At 52.9% G+C, this 20,460-nt stretch overlaps 1 long non-coding RNA gene across 1 annotated transcript; it reads left to right on the top strand.

The window, feature by feature from the left end:
* Positions 1-1,154: 1,154 nt before the first annotated feature.
* Positions 1,155-2,786, top strand: LOC135570196 (uncharacterized). Its single transcript, XR_010463452.1, has 3 exons — positions 1,155-1,437; positions 2,509-2,567; positions 2,680-2,786. It is a non-coding gene; the product is annotated as an uncharacterized LOC135570196 (long non-coding RNA).
* The last annotated feature ends 17,674 nt before the right edge of the window (positions 2,787-20,460 follow it).

Genomic DNA, 20,460 nt, shown 5'->3' with positions numbered 1-20,460 from the left:
GTTAGATGGTGGTGTGTAATAGTGGTATATAGATGTTAGATGGTGGACTAGATGGACACAGTACCACACAACACAGCACAGTAGGTGGACACAGTACCACACAGCACAGTAGGTGGCGGCATGCACAAACAACGTGTGAATGCCATGATACCGAAGAAGAAGAAGCAGCAGCTCTGGCAAAGATGTTTATGACTAACCCAAGATAGACCACAGCCTGTTGTTTCCAATGGGGAAAAATTAGTCACAGTGGGCAGGCCATGCAAGGAGGGGCAGAGCCAAGAACGACGCAACGAGATCCTATTTGCTCGTTCTAGGAAATATTTGCATATTTCCGTTAGGGAACGCCTACTCTGTGAAGTGCGTGTGTGCAAAATCTCAATTTGCCCATGCGCTCCTTCGAAACAACGCAAATGTTTTTTTAAATGTTGGCAAAGGATAAGGTCTACAAAACTTAGTCCACTCTGTTCGTAACAGATGTAAGGAATTGCTATTTCGTATGCAGGTGACTAACTTACTGCTAAACATGGCTACAACTCACAGGACAGGATAGCTCCCACATTACACACATAATCTCCTATGTAACCGAACACTGTGTGCCCGAAGAAGATCCTACGATGACGGACAGACAACTGAGCCAATGGCGGAAGACTACAGACTACAACCAGCTGAACCAATCCGGAGATCCGATCTTCCTAGGGTCAACCTACTTTCTGTGACGTATATAAGAGCTGTGCTGACTGTTTACGCTCTCTCTGCCTGCTGTTCCAACACGAACTAACGGAAGAGCCGTATTTACGTGTACCAGATATTCTCCCTCTGAAATAAACTGTCGCTTGTCGTACAATTTTAACACCTGGTCTGAATCGATCCTTAACCGGCTCACCCTTCTAATATCCTTTTATCAACACAGATTGACGTTTTGGGAACAGAAAACTGTATTGATAATCAATTGTTTCATCGATGAGAACATTTGCAGAATTTCGGCCAAAATCCAACTCTTTCCATCTTCTCCCACTACCGGCCACTGGGCTTCCTCTCACTACCCTATTTGGTAGTGAGAGGAAACCCCAAGCGGATGCTTCACATTTATACATCCGGTGAAATATCTGTCTCGTTCTATTTGTGGCTCTGCGAAAGGCAAGAACGACGAATACTCTGCATCTGCAGAGAGGCATCACCGTAAATACTGTACGGACAATGCAGAAACCAGTTTGACTATAAATCAGCTTTGCTAAAACGCCCAATCAGGAAAAAGCTAAACCCGGAAGTAATTTATCCAGCTGTTGGTGTGTGTGTGAGAGAGAAACATAGAGAGAGAAACAGAGAGAGAGGAGATGGTGGTTGTTTGTGGCTTTCTTTGGGATGAAAATAATACACCGTATGAAAATGTAACCGACGACATAAATCCACGTCTGGTCTCGAACAAGGAACATTGTGGTAAGAAGAGACAGATCACGTTAAGTTAGTTTGGCCAGTGAGCTTAGCTATGCTAACAGAATTGGCAGTGTTGTCACAGATACAAACATCGTATAAACATCTTTTGGTATTGTTATGCTAACCGGTTAGCTCGCTTTGATTTAGCTAGAAACAACTGTTGGTCAATTAGGGCAAAAATAACAACCGGTGTAACATGTTGTCAATGTTAACTAAACGTTAATCACGACTCGTGAAGAGTGATGACTTTCTTCTTTGTTTGAATGGTTTGCTGTAGTTCATATTTGTAGCTGGGCTTAGCTACTGTATTTGACCATTTTAATCCGTTTAGACACCCGCTGTTGTGTGTCTGTCGCTCAAACAGATATGGCGAATGTTGTGTGTTCGGGAATAATCACGTTTCACACCATGAGTTACTAGTAACGTTAGCTACTAAAGAAACAATAATAAATATTCCTCAGAAAGTAGTTGATCAAATGAATTGCTAGTAGATCAGATATGACCGGTGTTCTTCTCGTAACACAGTAAATCAAAGAGACGATGTGGACTGGATCAGAACAATGTGGTATGTGTGAGTAGTCAGTGACAGGTTATGACTATCAGAGCATGTAACAGCCTGCTAGTCTAGGCTATTTAAAGAGTGTATGGGTGTGACCGTAGCCAGGCTTTGTAGACAACATACCAGACCGGACTATTAGGAGATGAGTGAGTTTCCTCAACTGCAGAGGAAGGTGGAACTTGACTGAATGATACCCGATACTACAGCCACGGTTGTGCTGTTTCTCTACTCTTTGTTGTGTGGACAGCTGCACCTAGACATGACAGCATCCTAAAAGGCTCCCCATTCCCTTTTATAGTGTCATTTGGGATGCACACTATGTTATTCAGGGCAAGCTCATTGTGACTCTTGGCGTCTAAATGCTCAGCCTAGTTAACATTAAACCTGGCCTGGACCACATTATACACAAATGACACATTTGGCCTTTAGACTCAAGTAGTTTAATGTGTTTGTACATCCAGATAGGGGTGTGGGAGAAAGCTACATAGACACATGTGTGTTTGTGTCCCCATCAGGGAAATATGCTCTTGTGGAAGGCATAGACGCCAGTGTGCAGATCTGGGTTGCATCTGTGGTAATACACACACATACACACACACACACACACACACACTTGGCACTCCACCATCTCACATTGCTGACACACTTCTGTGGCTCGTGGTCTAACATGGTGTGTGTCTGCGCAGGTATTTGGGCCTGGATGAGGTCTTGTAGCCAACCATGTTCCCCTGCTCCACCACAACACAGTAGACCAGAGGAGAGTAGACAGACAGTAGAATTCAATGTCATTGTGAAGAGGACACTGTGAGGTGAGTTACATATGGTTAGTGTGTTGTGGAGATGGCTATTAGACCTAGTTTAAATACTACTAGTTCTACACACCATACAGACAGAGGCCAGGGCTTCCTGTAAGGCCAGGGCTTCCTGTAAGGCCAGGGCTTCCTGTAAGGCCAGGGCTTCCTGTAAGGCCAGGGCTTCCTGTAGGCCAGGGCTTCCTGTAGGCCAGGGCTTCCTGTAGGCTAGGGCTTCCTGTAGGCTAGGGCTTCCTGTAGCCCAGGTCTGGTGTCTGTCTACTACAGTTATGTTGAGGGTAACCTGTAGCCCAGGTCTGGTGTCTACTACAGTTATGTTGAGGGTAACCTGTAGCCCAGGTCTGGTGTCTACTACAGTTATGTAGGGGATAACCTGTAGCCCAGGTCTGGTGTCTACTACAGTTATGTAGGGGGTAACCTGTAGCCCAGGTCTGGTGTCTGTCTACTACAGTTATGTAGGGGGTAACCTGTAGCCCAGGTCTGGTGTCTGTCTACTACAGTTATGTAGGGGGTAACCTGCAGCCCAGGTCTGGTGTCTGTCTACTACAGTTATGTAGGGGGTAACCTGTAGCCCAGGTCTGGTGTCTGTCTACTACAGTTATGTAGGGGGTAACCTGTAGCCCAGGTCTGGTGTCTGTCTACTACAGTTATGTAGGGGGTAACCTGTAGCCCAGGTCTGGTGTCTGTCTACTACAGTTATGTAGGGGGTAACCTGTAGCCCAGGTCTGGTGTCTGTCTACTACAGTTATGTAGGGGGTAACCTGTAGCCCAGGTCTGGTGTCTGTCTACTACAGTTATGTAGGGGGTAACCTGTAGCCCAGGTCTGGTGTCTACTACAGTTATGTAGGGGGTAACCTGTAGCCCAGGTCTGGTGTCTGTCTACTACAGTTATGTAGGGGGTAACCTGTAGCCCAGATTATTTGGTGTTGGTATTTATCAGGATCCCCATTAGCCACTGCAAAAGCATCAGTTACTCTTCAAGGATCCACATGAAACATGACATGATGCATAGTACAGAACATTATTAGTCGAGGACTGAAATACATACATTTAAAACATCACACAGTCTACATGTTAGCACACACACACACAATATCTAGGTCCAATACATAACACAGTGTAAATATGTATGAAATGGGACTGTGAAGAGACACGGCCCTATGTGCAGTAAGGTGTTATTTTATCTGGTACCCTGAGTTACCTGGGTTACCTGGGTTACCAGAGAGTTCCATGTAGTCATGGCTCGATTTAATACGGTGTGTTTCCCCGGCCTCTGTTCTGGACCCGGGGACTGTGAAGAGACCTCTGGTTGAATGTCTTGTACCCGATGAGTGTCTGAACTGTGAAGAGACCTCTGGTTGAATGTCTTGTACCCGATGAGTGTCTGAACTGTGAAGAGACCTCTGGTTGAATGTCTTGTACCCGATGAGTGTCTGAACTGTGAAGAGACCTCTGGTTGAATGTCTTGTACCCGATGAGTGTCTGAACTGTGAAGAGACCTCTGGTTGAATGTCTTGTACCCGATGAGTGTCTGGACTGTGAAGAGACCTCTGGTTGAATGTCTTGTACCTGATGAGTGTCTGGACTGTGAAGAGACCTCTGGTTGAATGTCTTGTACCCGATGAGTGTCTGAACTGTGAAGAGACCTCTGGTTGAATGTCTTGTACCCGATGAGTGCTGTACTAGGGGTGATGCTCTGACGAGGTCAGATACCTAGGCTGTACTAGGGGCGACGCTCTGACGAGGTCAGATACCTAGACTGTACTAGGGGTGATGCTCTGACGAGGTCAGATACCTAGGCTGTACTAGGGCGATGCTCTGAGGTCAGATACCTAGGCTTTACTAGAGGTGATCTCTGACGAGGTCAGATACCTAGGCTGTACTAGGGGCGATGCTCTGACGAGGTCAGATACCTAGGCTGTACTAGGGGTGATGCTCTGACGAGGTCAGATACCTAGGCTGTACTAGGGGCGATGCTCTGACGAGGTCAGATACCTAGGCTGTACTAGGGATGATGCTCTGACGAGGTCAGATACCTAGGCTGTACTAGGGATGATCCTCTGACGAGGTCAGATACCTAGGCTTTACTAGGGGTGATGCTCTGACGAGGTCAGATACCTAGGCTGTACTAGGGGCGATGCTTTGACGAGGTCAGATACCTAGGCTGTACTAGGGATGATGCTCTGACGAGGTCAGATACCTAGGCTGTACTGGCGGCGATGCTCTGACGAGGTCAGATACCTAGGCTGTACTAGGGATGATGCTCTGACGAGGTCAGATACCTAGGCTGTACTAGGGATGATCCTCTGACGAGGTCAGATACCTAGGCTGTATTAGGGGTGATGCTCTGACGAGGTCAGATACCTAGGCTGTACTAGGGGCGATGCTCTGATGAGGTCAGATACCTAGGCTGTACTAGGGGCGATGCTCTGACGAGGTCAGATACCTAGGCTGTACTAGGGATGATGCTCTGACGAGGTCAGATACCTAGGCTGTACTAGGGGTGATGCTCTGACGAGGTCAGATACCTAGGCTGTACTAGGGGTGATGCTCTGACGAGGTCAGATACCTAGGCTGTACTAGGGGCGATGCTCTGACGAGGTCAGATACCTAGGCTGTACTGGCGGCGATGCTCTGACGAGGTCAGATACCTAGGCTGTACTAGGGGTGATGCTCTGACGAGGTCAGATACCTAGGCTGTACTAGGGGCGATGCTCTGACGAGGTCAGATACCTAGGCTGTACTGGCGGCGATGCTCTGACGAGGTCAGATACCTAGGCTGTACTAGAGGTGATGCTCTGATGAGGTCAGATACCTAGGCTGTACTAGGGGCGATGCTCTGATGAGGTCAGATACCTAGGCTGTACTAGGGATGATGCTCTGACGAGGTCAGATACCTAGGCTGTACTTAACCCACATGACCAGCACTGAAACTAGGCTAGTTGTTGCTGTGGTGACCTGCACGGACACTGGGCTAGTTGTTGCTGTGGTGACCTGCACGGACACTAGGCTAGTTGTTGCTGTGGTGACCTGCACTGACACTAGGCTAGTCGTTGCTGTGGTGACCTGCACGGACACTAGGCTAGTTGTTGCTGTGGTGACCTGCACTGACACTAGGCTAGTTGTTGCTGTGGTGACCTGCACTGACACTAGGCTAGTTGTTGCTGTGGTGACCTGCACTGACACTGGGCTAGTTGTTGTTGTGGTGACCTGCACTGACACTAGGCTAGTTGTTGCTGTGGTGACCTGCACTGACACTGGGCTAGTTGTTGTTGTGGTGACCTGCACTGACACTGGGCCTAGTTGTTGTTGTGGTGACCTGCACTGACACTAGGCTAGTTGTTGTTGTGGTGACCTGCACTGACACTAGGCTAGTTGTTGCTGTGGTGACCTGCACTGACACTAGGCTAGTTGTTGTTGTGGTGACCTGTACTGACACTGGGCTAGTTGTTGTTGTGGTGACCTGCACTGACACTAGGCTAGTTGTTGTTGTGGTGACCTGCACTGACACTAGGCTAGTTGTGGTGACCTGTACTGACACTAGGCTAGTTGTTGTTGTGGTGACCTGTACTGACACTAGGCTAGTTGTTGTTGTGGTGACCTGCACTGACACTAGGCTAGTTGTTGCTGTGGTGACCTGCACTGACACTGGGCTAGTTGTTGCTGTGGTGACCTGCACTGACACTAGGCTAGTTGTTGTTGTGGTGACCTGCACTGACACTAGGCTAGTTGTTGCTGTGGTGACCTGTACTGACACTAGGCTAGTTGTTGTTGTGGTGACCTGCACTGACACTAGGCTAGTTGTCGTTGTGGTGACCTGCACTGACACTAGGCTAGTTGTCGTTGTGGTGACCTGCACTGACACTAGGCTAGTTGTTGCTGTGGTGACCTGCACTGACACTAGGCTAGTTGTTGCTGTGGTGACCTGCACTGACACTAGGCTAGTTGTTGCTGTGGTGACCTGCACTGACACTGGGCTAGTTGTTGTTGTGGTGACCTGCACTGACACTAGGCTAGTTGTTGCTGTGGTGACCTGCACTGACACTGGGCTAGTTGTTGTTGTGGTGACCTGCACTGACACTGGGCCTAGTTGTTGTTGTGGTGACCTGCACTGACACTAGGCTAGTTGTTGTTGTGGTGACCTGCACTGACACTAGGCTAGTTGTTGTTGTGGTGACCTGTACTGACACTGGGCTAGTTGTTGTTGTGGTGACCTGCACTGACACTAGGCTAGTTGTTGTTGTGGTGACCTGCACTGACACTAGGCTAGTTGTGGTGACCTGTACTGACACTAGGCTAGTTGTTGTTGTGGTGACCTGTACTGACACTAGGCTAGTTGTTGTTGTGGTGACCTGCACTGACACTAGGCTAGTTGTTGCTGTGGTGACCTGCACTGACACTGGGCTAGTTGTTGCTGTGGTGACCTGCACTGACACTGGGCTAGTTGTTGCTGTGGTGACCTGCACTGACACTGGGCTAGTTGTTGCTGTGGTGACCTGCACTGACACTGGGCTAGTTGTTGCTGTGGTGACCTGCACGGACACTAGGCTAGTTGTTGTTGTGGTGACCTGCACTGACACTAGGCTAGTTGTTGTTGTGGTGACCTGCACTGACACTAGGCTAGTTGTTGCTGTGGTGACCTGTACTGACACTAGGCTAGTTGTTGTTGTGGTGACCTGCACTGACACTAGGCTAGTTGTTGCTGTGGTGACCTGCACTGACACTAGGCTAGTTGTTGCTGTGGTGACCTGCACTGACACTAGGCTAGTTGTTGCTGTGGTGACCTGCACTGACACTAGGCTAGTTGTTGCTTTGGTGACCTGCACTGACACTGGGCTAGTTGTTGCTGTGGTGACCTGCACTGACACTAGGCTAGTTGTTGCTGTGGTGACCTGCACTGACACTAGGCTAGTTGTTGCTGTGGTGACCTGCACTGACACTAGGCTAGTTGTTGCTGTGGTGACCTGCACTGACACTGGGCTAGTTGTTGCTGTGGTGACCTGCACTGACACTAGGCTAGGCCTATATATGCTGTCATTGTTCTGAAACATAACTTACCGTGTACAATTGTCCAGACAGCACTTTCACACCCCCATTAAAAATAGCTTTTCTGGGGTTTAAAATCATTATCTTGACATTCAAAACCCCTGTAATACACAATATGTGATGGAGCGACACACTAGGGGTCAGGTTGATTCCTGGTTCTATTCCTGTGTTGTAGTGATGGTACCAGGTACCAGGTTGATTCCTGGTCTTCTATTCCTGTGTTGTAGTGATGGTACCAGGTTGATTCTTGGTCTATTCCTGTGTTGTAGTGATGGTACCAGGTTGATTCCTGGTTCTATTCCTGTGTTGTAGTGATGGTACCAGGTACCAGGTTGATTCCTGGTTCTATTCCTGTGTGGTAGTGATGGTACCAGGTTGATTCCTGGTCTATTCCTGTGTTGTAGTGATGGTACCAGGCTAATGCTTGTTTCTATTCCTGTGTGGTAGTGATGGTACCAGGTGTCAGGTTGATTCTTGCTTCTATTCCTGTGTTGTAGTGATGGTATCAGGTTGATTCCTGGTTCTATTCCTGTGTGGTAGTGATGGTACCAGGTTGATTCCTGGTTCTATTCCTGTGTTGTAGTGATGGTACCAGGTACCAGGTTGATTCCTGGTTCTATTTCTGTGTTGTAGTGATGGTACCAGGTTGATTCCTGGTCTATTCCTGTGTTGTAGTGATGGTACCAGGTTTCAGGTTGATTCCTGGTTCTATTCCTGTGTTGTAGTGATGGTACCAGGTTGATTCCTGGTCTATTCCTGTGTTGTAGTGATGGTACCAGGTTTCAGGTTGATTCCTGGTTCTATTCCTGTGTGGTAGTGATGGTACCAGGTACCAGGTTGATTCCTGGTTCTATTCCTGTGTGGTAGTGATGGTACCAGGTGTCAGGTTGATGCTTGGTTCTATTCCTGTGTTGTAGTGATGGTACCAGGTTTATTCCTGGGTCTATTCCTGTGTTGTAGTGATTGTACCAGGTGTCAGGTTGATGCTTGGTTCTGTTCCTGTGTGGTAGTGATGGTACCAGGTGGCAGGTTGATTCTTGGTTCTATTCCTGTGTTGTAGTGATGGTACCAGGTACCAGGTTGATTCCTGGTTCTATTCCTGTGTGGTAGTGATGGTACCAGGTGTGATACGTGGTTCTATTCCTGTGTTGTAGTGATGGTACCAGGTGTGATACATGGTTCTATTCCTGTGTGGTAGTGATGGTACCAGGTTGATTCTTGGTTCTATTCATGTGTGGTAGTGATGGGTACCAGGTTGATTCTTGGTTCTATTCCTGTGTTGTAGTGATGGTACCAGGTTGATTCTTGGTTCTATTCATGTGTGGTAGTGATGGTACCAGGTTGATTCCTGGTCTATTCCTGTGTTGTAGTGATGGTACCAGGTACCAGGTTGATTCCTGGTTCTATTCCTGTGTGGTAGTGATGGTACCAGGTGTGATACGTGGTTCTATTCCTGTGTTGTAGTGATGGTACCAGGTGTGATACATGGTTCTATTCCTGTGTGGTAGTGATGGTACCAGGTGTGATACGTGGTTCTATTCCTGTGTGGTAGTGATGGTACCAGGTGTGATACGTGGTTCTATTCCTGTGTTGTAGTGATGGTACCAGGTGTGATACGTGGTTCTATTCCTGTGTGGTAGTGATGGTACCAGGTGTGATACGTGGTTCTATTCCTGTGTTGTAGTGATGGTACCAGGTTGATGCTTGGTTCTATTCCTGTGTGGTAGTGATGGTACCAGGTTGATTCTTGGTTCTATTCCTGTTTTGTAGTGATGGTACCAGGTTGATTCTTGGTTCTATTCCTGTGTGGTAGTAATGGTACCAGGTACCAGGTTGATTCCTGGTTCTATTCCTGTGTGGTAGTGATGGTACCAGGTGTGATACGTGGTTCTATTCCTGTGTTGTAGTGATGGTACCAGGTGTGATACATGGTTCTATTCCTGTGTGGTAGTGATGGTACCAGGTGTGATACGTGGTTCTATTCCTGTGTGGTAGTGATGGTACCAGGTGTGATACGTGGTTCTATTCCTGTGTAGTAGTGATGGTACCAGGTGTGATACGTGGTTCTATTCCTGTGTTGTAGTGATGGTACCAGGTTGATGCTTGGTTCTATTCCTGTGTGGTAGTGATGGTACCAGGTTGATTCTTGGTTCTATTCCTGTTTTGTAGTGATGGTACCAGGTTGATTCTTGGTTCTATTCCTGTGTGGTAGTAATGGGTACCAGGTACCAGGTTGATTCTTGGTTCTATTTTATCTGCTTTACAGATTCATATTATCAACATGGGCATTACAGTAGTGTGTTATTGCCTTTTCAGAATATTTTGTATTGGAGTGGGACTGTCTCTGTTAGGAGAACATCTGGTATTGGAGTGGGACTGTCTCTGTTAGGGAGAACATCTGGTATTGGAGTGGGACTGTCTCTGTTAGGGAGAACATCTGGTATTGGAGTGGGACTGTCTCTGTTAGGGAAAATGTCTGGTATTGGAGTGGGACTGTCTCTGTTAGGGAAAACATCTGGTATTGAGTGGGACTGTCTCTGTTAGGGAGAATGTCTGGTATTGGAGTGGGACTGTCTCTGTTAGGGAGAACATCTGGTATTGGAGTGGGACTGTCTCTGTTAGGGAGAACATCTGGTATTGGAGTGGGACTGTCTCTGTTAGGGAGAACATCTGGTATTGGAGTGGGACTGTCTCTGTTAGGGAGAATGTCTGGTATTGGAGTGGGACTGTCTCTGTTAGGAGAACATCTGGTATTGGAGTGGGACTGTCTCTGTTAGGGAGAAAGTCTGGTATTGGAGTGGGACTGTCTCTGTTAGGGAGAACATCTGGTATTGGAGTGGGACTGTCTCTGTTAGGGAGAACATCTGGTATTGGAGTGGGACTGTCTCTGTTAGGAGAACATCTGGTATTGAGTGGGACTGTCTCTGTTAGGGAGAACGTCTGGTATTGGAGTGGGACTGTCTCTGTTAGGGAGAACGTCTGGTATTGGAGTGGGACTGTCTCTGTTAGGAGAACATCTGGTATTGGAGTGGGACTGTCTCTGTTAGGGAGAATGTCTGGTATTGGAGTGGGACTGTCTCTGTTAGGAGAACATCTGGTATTGGAGTGGGACTGTCTCTGTTAGGGAGAACATCTGGTATTGGAGTGGGACTGTCTCTGTTAGGGAGAACATCTGGTATTGGAGTGGGACTGTCTCTGTTAGGGAGAACATCTGGTATTGGAGTGGGACTGTCTCTGTTAGGGAGAACATCTGGTATTGGAGTGGGACTGTCTCTGTTAGGGAGAACATCTGGTATTGGAGTGGGACTGTCTCTGTTAGGGAGAATGTCTCACTCTGATTGCTAACGTTGCTGTACGGGTGAGAGAGACCCAGTTAGTGGTGACTAAGAAGCTGGGTCTCCTGGCTGGCTGGTTGTTCAGGGACTGTTAGTGGTGACTAAGAAGCTGGTTCTCCTGGCTGGCTGGTTGTTCAGGGACTGTTAGTGGTGACTAAGAAGCTGGGTCTCCTGGCTGGCTGGTTGTTCAGGGACTGTTAGTGGTGACTAAGAAGCTGGGTCTCCTGGCTGGCTGGTTGTTCAGGGACTGTTAGTGGTGACTAAGAAGCTGGGTCTCCTGGCTGGCTGGTTGTTCAGGGACTGTTAGTGGTGACTAAGAAGCTGGGTCTCCTGGCTGGCTGGTTGTTCAGGGACTGTTCCACAGTCTGACCCATTTAGACAGGAGACAGACGCACAGAGCTGTGGTCCACAAGAGACTGGGGTGGAAGGATACAGGGAGAGGAAGGCAGTAGGGCTGGGAACTGATGGACATAATGCTTTATAGCCTCTAGACTGATGGACATAATGCTTTATAGCCTCTACACTGGACATAATGCTTTATAGCCTCTAGACTGATGGACATAATGCTTTATAGCCTCTAGACTGATGGACATAATGCTTTATAGCCTCTAGACTGATGGACATAATGCTTTATAGCCTCAACACTGATGGACATAATGCTTTATAGCCTCTACACTGATGGACATAATGCTTTATAGCCTCTAGACTGATGGACATAATGCTTTATAGCCTCTAGACTGATGGACATAATGCTTTATAGCCTCTAGACTGATGGACATAATGCTTTATAGCCTCTAGACTGATGGACATAATGCCTTATAGCCTCTAGACTGATGCACATAATGCTTTATAGCCTCTAGACTGATGGACATAATGCTTTATAGCCTCTAGACTGATGGACATAATGCTTTATAGCCTCTAGACTGATGGACATAATGCGATGACCCTTACTGTCAGGCAGTAAGCAGGTGCTGGTCAGCAGAACCAGGCAGCAGGTGCTGGTCAGTGGAACCAGGCAGCAGACAGTAAGCAGGTGCTGGTCAGCAGAACCAGGCAGTAAGCAGGCGCTGGTCAGTGGAACCAGGCAGCAGACAGTAAGCAGGCGCTGGTCAGCAGAACCAGGCAGCAGGTGCTGGTCAGTGGAACCAGGCAGCAGACAGTAAGCAGGTGCTGGTCAGCAGAACCAGGCAGTAAGCAGGCGCTGGTCAGTGGAACCAGGCAGCAGACAGTAAGCAGGTGCTGGTCAGTGGAACCAGGCAGCAGGTGCTGGTCAGTGGAACCAGGCAGCAGACAGTAAGCAGGTGCTGGTCAGCGGAACCAGGCAGTAAGCAGGCGCTGGTCAGTGGAACCAAGCAGTAAGCAGGCGCTGGTCAGTGGAACCAGGCAGCAGACAGTAAGCAGGCGCTGGTCAGTGGAACCAGGCAGCAGACAGTAAGCAGGCGCTGGTCAGTGGAACCAGGCAGCAGACAGTAAGCAGGTGCTGGTCAGTGGAACCAGGCAGCAGGTGCTGGTCAGTGGAACCAGGCAGCAGACAGTAAGCAGGTGCTGGTCAGCGGAACCAGGCAGTAAGCAGGCGCTGGTCAGTGGAACCAGGCAGCAGGCGGTGGTGGTCAGTGGAACCAGGCAGCAGACAGTAAGCAGGTGCTGGTCAGTGGAACCAGGCAGCAGGTGCTGGTCAGCAGAACCAGGCAACAGGTGCTGGTCAGCGGAACCAGGCAGCAGACAGTAAGCAGGTTCTGGTCAGCAGAACCAGGCAGCAGACAGTAAGCAGGTGCTGGTCAGTGGAACCAGGCAGCAGGCGCTGGTCAGTGGAACCAGGCAGCAGACAGTAAGCAGGTGCTGGTCAGCAGAACCAGGCAGCAGACAGTAAGCAGGTGCTGGTCAGTGGAACCAGGCAGCAGGCGCTGGTCAGTGGAACCAGGCAGCAGACAGTAAGCAGGTGCTGGTCAGTGGAACCAGGCAGCAGGCGCTGGTCAGTGGAACCAGGCAGCAGGCGCTGGTCAGTGGAACCAGGCAGCAGGCGCTGGTCAGTGGAACCAGGCAGCAGGCGCTGGTCAGTTGAACCAGGCAGCAGGCGCTGGTCAGTTGAACCAGGCAGCAGGCGCTGGTCAGTTGAACCAGGCAGCAGGCGCTGGTCAGTGGAACCAGGCAGCAGGTGCTGGTCAGTGGAACCAGGCAGCAGGTGCTGGTCAGTGGAACCAGGCAGCAGGCGCTGGTCAGTGGAACCAGGCAGCAGGCGCTGGTCAGTGGAACCAGGCAGCAGGCGCTGGTCAGTGGAACCAGGCAGCAGGCGCTGGTCAGTGGAACCAGGCAGCAGGCGCTGGTCAGTGGAACCAGGCAGCAGGCGCTGGTCAGTGGAACCAGGCAGCAGACAGTAAGCAGGCGCTGGTCAGTGGAACCAGGCAGCAGACAGTAAGCAGGCGCTGGTCAGTGGAACCAGGCAGCTGGTCAGTGGAACCAGGCAGCTGGTCAGTGGAACCAGGCAGCTGGTCAGTGGAACCAGGCAGCAGGCGCTGGTCAGTGGAACCAGGCAGCAGGTGCTGGTCAGTGGAACCAGGCAGCAGGCGCTGGTCAGTGGAACCAGACAGTAAGCAGGCAGCAGGTGCTGGTCAGCAGAACCAGGCAGCAGGTGCTGGTCAGTGGAACCAGGCAGCAGGTGCTGGTCAGTGGAACCAGGCAGCAGGTGCTGGTCAGCAGAACCAGGCAGCAGGTGCTGGTCAGCAGAACCAGGCAGCAGACAGTAAGCAGGTGCTGGTCAGCGGAACCAGGCAGCAGGTGCTGGTCAGTGGAACCAGGCAGCAGACAGTAAGCAGGTGCTGGTCAGCAGAACCAGGCAGCAGACAGTAAGCAGGTGCTGGTCAGTGGAACCAGGCAGCAGGTGCTGGTCAGCAGAACCAGGCAGCAGACAGTAAGCAGGTGCTGGTCAGCAGAACCAGGCAGCAGACAGTAAGCAGGTGCTGGTCAGTGGAACCAGGCAGCAGGTGCTGGTCAGTGGAACCAGGCAGCAGGTGCTGGTCAGTGGAACCAGGCAGCAGGCGCTGGTCAGTGGAACCAGGCAGCAGGCGCTGGTCAGTGGAACCAGGCAGCAGGCGCTGGTCAGTGGAACCAGGCAGCAGGCGCTGGTCAGTGGAACCAGGCAGCAGGCGCTGGTCAGTGGAACCAGGCAGCAGGCGCTGGTCAGTGGAACCAGGCAGCAGACAGTAAGCAGGCGCTGGTCAGTGGAACCAGGCAGCAGACAGTAAGCAGGCGCTGGTCAGTGGAACCAGGCAGCTGGTCAGTGGAACCAGGCAGCTGGTCAGTGGAACCAGGCAGCTGGTCAGTGGAACCAGGCAGCAGGCGCTGGTCAGTGGAACCAGGCAGCAGGTGCTGGTCAGTGGAACCAGGCAGCAGGCGCTGGTCAGTGGAACCAGACAGTAAGCAGGCAGCAGGTGCTGGTCAGCAGAACCAGGCAGCAGGTGCTGGTCAGTGGAACCAGGCAGCAGGTGCTGGTCAGTGGAACCAGGCAGCAGGTGCTGGTCAGCAGAACCAGGCAGCAGGTGCTGGTCAGCAGAACCAGGCAGCAGACAGTAAGCAGGTGCTGGTCAGCGGAACCAGGCAGCAGGTGCTGGTCAGTGGAACCAGGCAGCAGACAGTAAGCAGGTGCTGGTCAGCAGAACCAGGCAGCAGACAGTAAGCAGGTGCTGGTCAGTGGAACCAGGCAGCAGGTGCTGGTCAGCAGAACCAGGCAGCAGACAGTAAGCAGGTGCTGGTCAGCAGAACCAGGCAGCAGACAGTAAGCAGGTGCTGGTCAGTGGAACCAGGCAGCAGGTGCTGGTCAGTGGAACCAGGCAGCAGGCAGTAAGCAGGCGCTGGTCAGTGGAACCAGGCAGCAGACAGTAAGCAGGCGCTGGTCAGTGGAACCAGGCAGCAGGCGCTGGTCAGCAGAACCAGGCAGCAGGCAGTAAGCAGGCGCTGGTCAGCAGAACCAGGCAGCAGGTGCTGGTCAGTGGAACCAGGCAGCAGGTGCTGGTCAGCGGAACCAGGCAGCAGGTGCTGGTCAGCAGAACCAGGCAGCAGGTGCTGGTCAGCGGAACCAGACAGCAGGTGCTGGTCAGTGGAACCAGACAGCAGGTGCTGGTCAGTGGAACCAGGCAGCAGGTGCTGGTCAGCAGAACCAGGCAGCAGACAGTAAGCAGGTGCTGGTCAGCGGAACCAGGCAGCAGGTGCTGGTCAGTGGAACCAGGCAGCAGGTGCTGGTCAGCAGAACCAGGCAGCAGACAGTAAGCAGGTGCTGGTCAGCAGAACCAGGCAGCAGACAGTAAGCAGGTGCTGGTCAGTGGAACCAGGCAGCAGGTGCTGGTCAGTGGAACCAGGCAGCAGACAGTAAGCATGCGCTGGTCAGTGGAACCAGGCAGCAGGCGCTGGTCAGCAGAACCAGGCAGCAGGCAGTAAGCAGGCGCTGGTCAGTGGAACCAGGCAGCAGGCGCTGGTCAGCAGAACCAGGCAGCAGGCAGTAAGCAGGCGCTGGTCAGTGGAACCATGCAGCAGACAGTAAGCAGGCGCTGGTCAGTGGAACCAGGCAGCAAGCAGTAAGCAGGCGCTGGTCAGTGGAACCAGGCAGCAGACAGTAAGCAGGCGCTGGTCAGTGGAACCAGGCAGCAGACAGTAAGCAGGCGCTGGTCAGTGGAACCAGGCAGCAGACAGTAAGCAGGTGCTGGTCAGTGGAACCAGGCAGCAGACAGTAAGCAGGCGCTGGTCAGTGGAACCAGGCAGCAGACAGTAAGCAGGCGCTGGTCAGTGGAACCAGGCAGCAGACAGTAAGCAGGTGCTGGTCAGTGGAACCAGGCAGCAGGCGCTGGTCAGTGGAACCAGGCAGCAGACAGTAAGCAGGCGCTGGTCAGCGGAACCAGGCAGCAGGCAGTAAGCAGTCGCTGGTCAGCAGAACCAGGCAGCAGGCAGTAAGCAGTCGCTGGTCAGCAGAACCAGGCAGCAGGCAGTAAGCAGGTGCTGGTCAGTGGAACCAGGCAGCAGGCAGTAAGCAGGCACTGGTCAGTGGAACCAGGCAGCAGACAGTAAGCAGGTGCTGGTCAGTGGAACCAGGCAGCAGGCGCTGGTCAGTGGAACCAGGCAGCAGACAGTAAGCAGGCGCTGGTCAGCGGAACCAGGCAGCAGGCAGTAAGCAGTCGCTGGTCAGCAGAACCAGGCAGCAGGCAGTAAGCAGGTGCTGGTCAGCGGAACCAGGCAGCAGGCGCTGGTCAGCAGAACCAGGCAGCAGGCGCTGGTCAGCAGAACCAGGCAGCAGGCGCTGGTCAGTGGAAGCAGGCAGTAAGCAGGCGCTGGTCAGTGGAACCAGGCAGCAGGCGCTGGTCAGCAGAACCAGGCAGCAGGCGCTGGTCAGTGGATCCAGGCAGCAGGCGCTGGTCAGTGGAACCAGGCAGTAAGCAGTAAGCAGGCGCTGGTCAGTGGAACCAGGCAGCAGACAGTAAGCAGGTGCTGGTCAGTGGAACCAGGCATTAGACAGTAAGCAGGCGCTGGTCAGCAGAACCAGGCAGCAGGCGCTGGTCAGTGGAACTGACATAAGGTGAAAGCACCAATTTGTAAGTCGCTCTGGATAAGAGCGTCTGCTAAATGACTTAAATGTAATGTAAATGTAAACCAGGCAGCAGGCAGTAAGCAGGCGCTGGTCAGTGGAACCAGGCAGCAGGCAGTAAGCAGGCGCTGGTCAGTGGAACCAGGCAGCAGGCGCTGGTCAGTGGAACCAGGCAGCAGACAGTAAGCAGGCGCTGGTCAGCGGAACCAGGCAGCAGGCAGTAAGCAGTCGCTGGTCAGCAGAACCAGGCAGCAGGCAGTAAGCAGGCGCTGGTCAGTGGAACCAGGCAGCAGGTGCTGGTCAGTGGAACCAGGCAGCAGGCAGTAAGCAGGCACTGGTCAGTGGAACCAGGCAGCAGACAGTAAGCAGGTGCTGGTCAGTGGAACCAGGCAGCAGGCAGTAAGCAGGTGCTGGTCAGTGGAACCAGGCAGCAGGCGCTGGTCAGCAGAACCAGGCAGCAGGCGCTGGTCAGCAGAACCAGGCAGCAGGCGCTGGTCAGTGGAAGCAGGCAGCAGGCAGTAAGCAGGCGCTGGTCAGTGGAACCAGGCAGCAGGCGCTGGTCAGCAGAACCAGGCAGCAGGCGCTGGTCAGCAGAACCAGGCAGCAGGCGCTGGTCAGTGGATCCAGGCAGCAGGCGCTGGTCAGTGGAACCAGGCAGTAAGCAGTAAGCAGGCGCTGGTCAGTGGAACCAGGCAGCAGACAGTAAGCAGGTGCTGGTCAGTGGAACCAGGCATTAGACAGTAAGCAGGCGCTGGTCAGCAGAACCAGGCAGCAGGCGCTGGTCAGTGGAACTGACATAAGGTGAAAGCACCAATTTGTAAGTCGCTCTGGATAAGAGCGTCTGCTAAATGACTTAAATGTAATGTAAATGTAAACCAGGCAGCAGGCAGTAAGCAGGCGCTGGTCAGTGGAACCAGGCAGCAGGCAGTAAGCAGGCGCTGGTCAGTGGAACCAGGCAGCAGGCGCTGGTCAGTGGAACCAGGCAGCAGACAGTAAGCAGGCGCTGGTCAGCGGAACCAGGCAGCAGGCAGTAAGCAGTCGCTGGTCAGCAGAACCAGGCAGCAGGCAGTAAGCAGGCGCTGGTCAGTGGAACCAGGCAGCAGGCGCTGGTCAGCAGAACCAGGCAGCAGGCGCTGGTCAGTGGAACCAGGCAGCAGGCAGTAAGCAGGCGCTGGTCAGTGGAACCAGGCAGCAGGCGCTGGTCAGTGGAACCAGGCAGCAGACAGTAAGCAGGTGCTGGTCAGTGGAACCAGGCATTAGACAGTAAGCAGGCGCTGGTCAGCAGAACCAGGCAGCAGGCGCTGGTCAGTGGAACCAGGCAGCAGACAGTAAGCAGGCGCTGGTCAGTGGAACCAGGCAGCAGACAGTAAGCAGGCGCTGGTCAGTGGAACCAGGCAGCAGACAGTAAGCAGGTGCTGGTCAGTGGAACCAGGCAGCAGACAGTAAGCAGGTGCTGGTCAGTGGAACCAGGCAGCAGACAGTAAGCAGGCGCTGGTCAGTGGAACCAGGCAGCAGACAGTAAGCAGGTGCTGGTCAGTGGAACCAGGCAGCAGGCGCTGGTCAGTGGAACCAGGCAGCAGACAGTAAGCAGGCGCTGGTCAGTGGAACCAGGCAGCAGACAGTAAGCAGGTGCTGGTCAGTGGAACCAGGCAGCAGGCGCTGGTCAGTGGAACCAGGCAGCAGACAGTAAGCAGGCGCTGGTCAGCAGAACCAGGCAGCAGGCGCTGGTCAGCAGAACCAGGCAGCAGGCGGTGGTCAGCAGAACCAGGCAGCAGGTGCTGGTCAGCAGAACCAGGCAGTAAGCAGGCGCTGGTCAGTGGAACCAGGCAGTAAGCAGGCGCTGGTCAGTGGAACCAGGCAGCAGGCGCTGGTCAGCAGAACCAGGCAGCAGACAGTAAGCAGGCGCTGGTCAGCGGAACCAGGCAGCAGACAGTAAGCAGGCGCTGGTCAGTGGAACCAGGCAGCAGACAGTAAGCAGGCGCTGGTCAGTGGAACCAGGCAGCAGGTGCTGGTCAGTGGAACCAGGCAGCAGACAGTAAGCAGGCGCTGGTCAGTGGAACCAGGCAGTAAGCAGGCGCTGGTCAGTGGAACCAGGCAGCAGGCAGTAAGCAGGTGCTGGTCAGTGGAACCAGGCAGCAGACAGTAAGCAGGCGCTGGTCAGTGGAACCAGGCAGCAGGTGCTGGTCAGTGGAACCAGGCAGCAGACAGTAAGCAGGCGCTGGTCAGTCGAACCAGGCAGTAAGCAGGCGCTGGTCAGTGGAACCAGGCAGCAGGCAGTAAGCAGGTGCTGGTCAGTGGAACCAGGCAGCAGACAGTAAGCAGGCGCTGGTCAGTGGAACCAGGCAGCAGACAGTAAGCAGGCGCTGGTCAGTGGAACCAGGCAGCAGACAGTAAGCAGGTGCTGGTCAGTGGAACCAGGCAGCAGACAGTAAGCAGGTGCTGGTCAGTGGAACCAGGCAGCAGGCAGTAAGCAGGCGCTGGTCAGTGGAACCAGGCAGCAGACAGTAAGCAGGCGCTGGTCAGTGGAACCAGGCAGCAGACAGTAAGCAGGCGCTGGTCAGTGGAACCAGGCAGCAGACAGTAAGCAGGTTCTGGTCAGTGGAACCAGGCAGCAGACAGTAAGCAGGTTCTGGTCAGTGGAACCAGGCAGCAGACAGTAAGCAGGCGCTGGTCAGTGGAACCAGGCAGTAAGCAGGTGCTGGTCAGTGGAACCAGGCAGCAGACAGTAAGCAGGCGCTGGTCAGTGGAACCAGGCAGCAGGTGCTGGTCAGTGGAACCAGGCAGCAGGTGCTGGTCAGTGGAACCAGGCAGCAGACAGTAAGCAGGCGCTGGTCAGCAGAACCAGGCAGCAGGCAGTAAGCAGGTGCTGGTCAGTGGAACCAGGCAGCAGACAGTAAGCAGGTGCTGGTCAGTGGAACCAGGCAGCAGACAGTAAGCAGGCGCTGGTCAGTGGAACCAGGCAGCAGACAGTAAGCAGGTGCTGGTCAGTGGAACCAGGCAGCAGACAGTAAGCAGGTGCTGGTCAGCAGAACCAGGCAGCAGGCAGTAAGCAGGTGCTGGTCATTGGAACCAGGCAGCAGACAGTAAGCAGGTGCTGGTCAGTGGAACCAGGCAGCAGGCGCTGGTCAGTGGAACCAGGCAGTAAGCAGGCGCTGGTCAGTGGAACCAGGCAGCAGGCAGTAAGCAGGTGCTGGTCAGTGGAACCAGGCAGCAGACAGTAAGCAGGCGCTGGTCAGTGGAACCAGGCAGCAGGTGCTGGTCAGTGGAACCAGGCAGCAGACAGTAAGCAGGCGCTGGTCAGTCGAACCAGGCAGTAAGCAGGCGCTGGTCAGCAGAACCAGGCAGTAAGCAGGCGCTGGTCAGCAGAACCAGGCAGTAAGCAGGCGCTGGTCAGCAGAACCAGGCAGCAGGGCTCTAACTGGGCCTTGTGCTTTGGGAGTTGAGAGTTCAAGGTTGACTCACCTCTGGGTGTATGACTGATGTTTTAGGGAGACCGAGAGAAGCTTCAGAAGGATTTATTCAAAGATTCTACCACATTCAGTCCAAATAAAGTCCAATAGTTTGCCTGTGGTCCTGTCGTTAATGGACTTGACAGCACAGCAAGGGTGGAACACTATTTTGTGGAGCTGTGAAATAGACTTTTGGTAAATGACTATTTCTGATGCCTTTTCTCCATCTCTGTCCTCTCCTTCCTTCCAGTGCAGG

This window comes from Oncorhynchus nerka, unplaced genomic scaffold, assembly GCF_034236695.1.
Source record: "Oncorhynchus nerka isolate Pitt River unplaced genomic scaffold, Oner_Uvic_2.0 unplaced_scaffold_1045, whole genome shotgun sequence".
NCBI classification, from domain to species: domain Eukaryota; kingdom Metazoa; phylum Chordata; class Actinopteri; order Salmoniformes; family Salmonidae; genus Oncorhynchus; species Oncorhynchus nerka.
The sequence above is the reverse complement of the archived record's forward strand: the minus strand, read 5'-3'. Positions and strand labels throughout refer to the sequence as shown.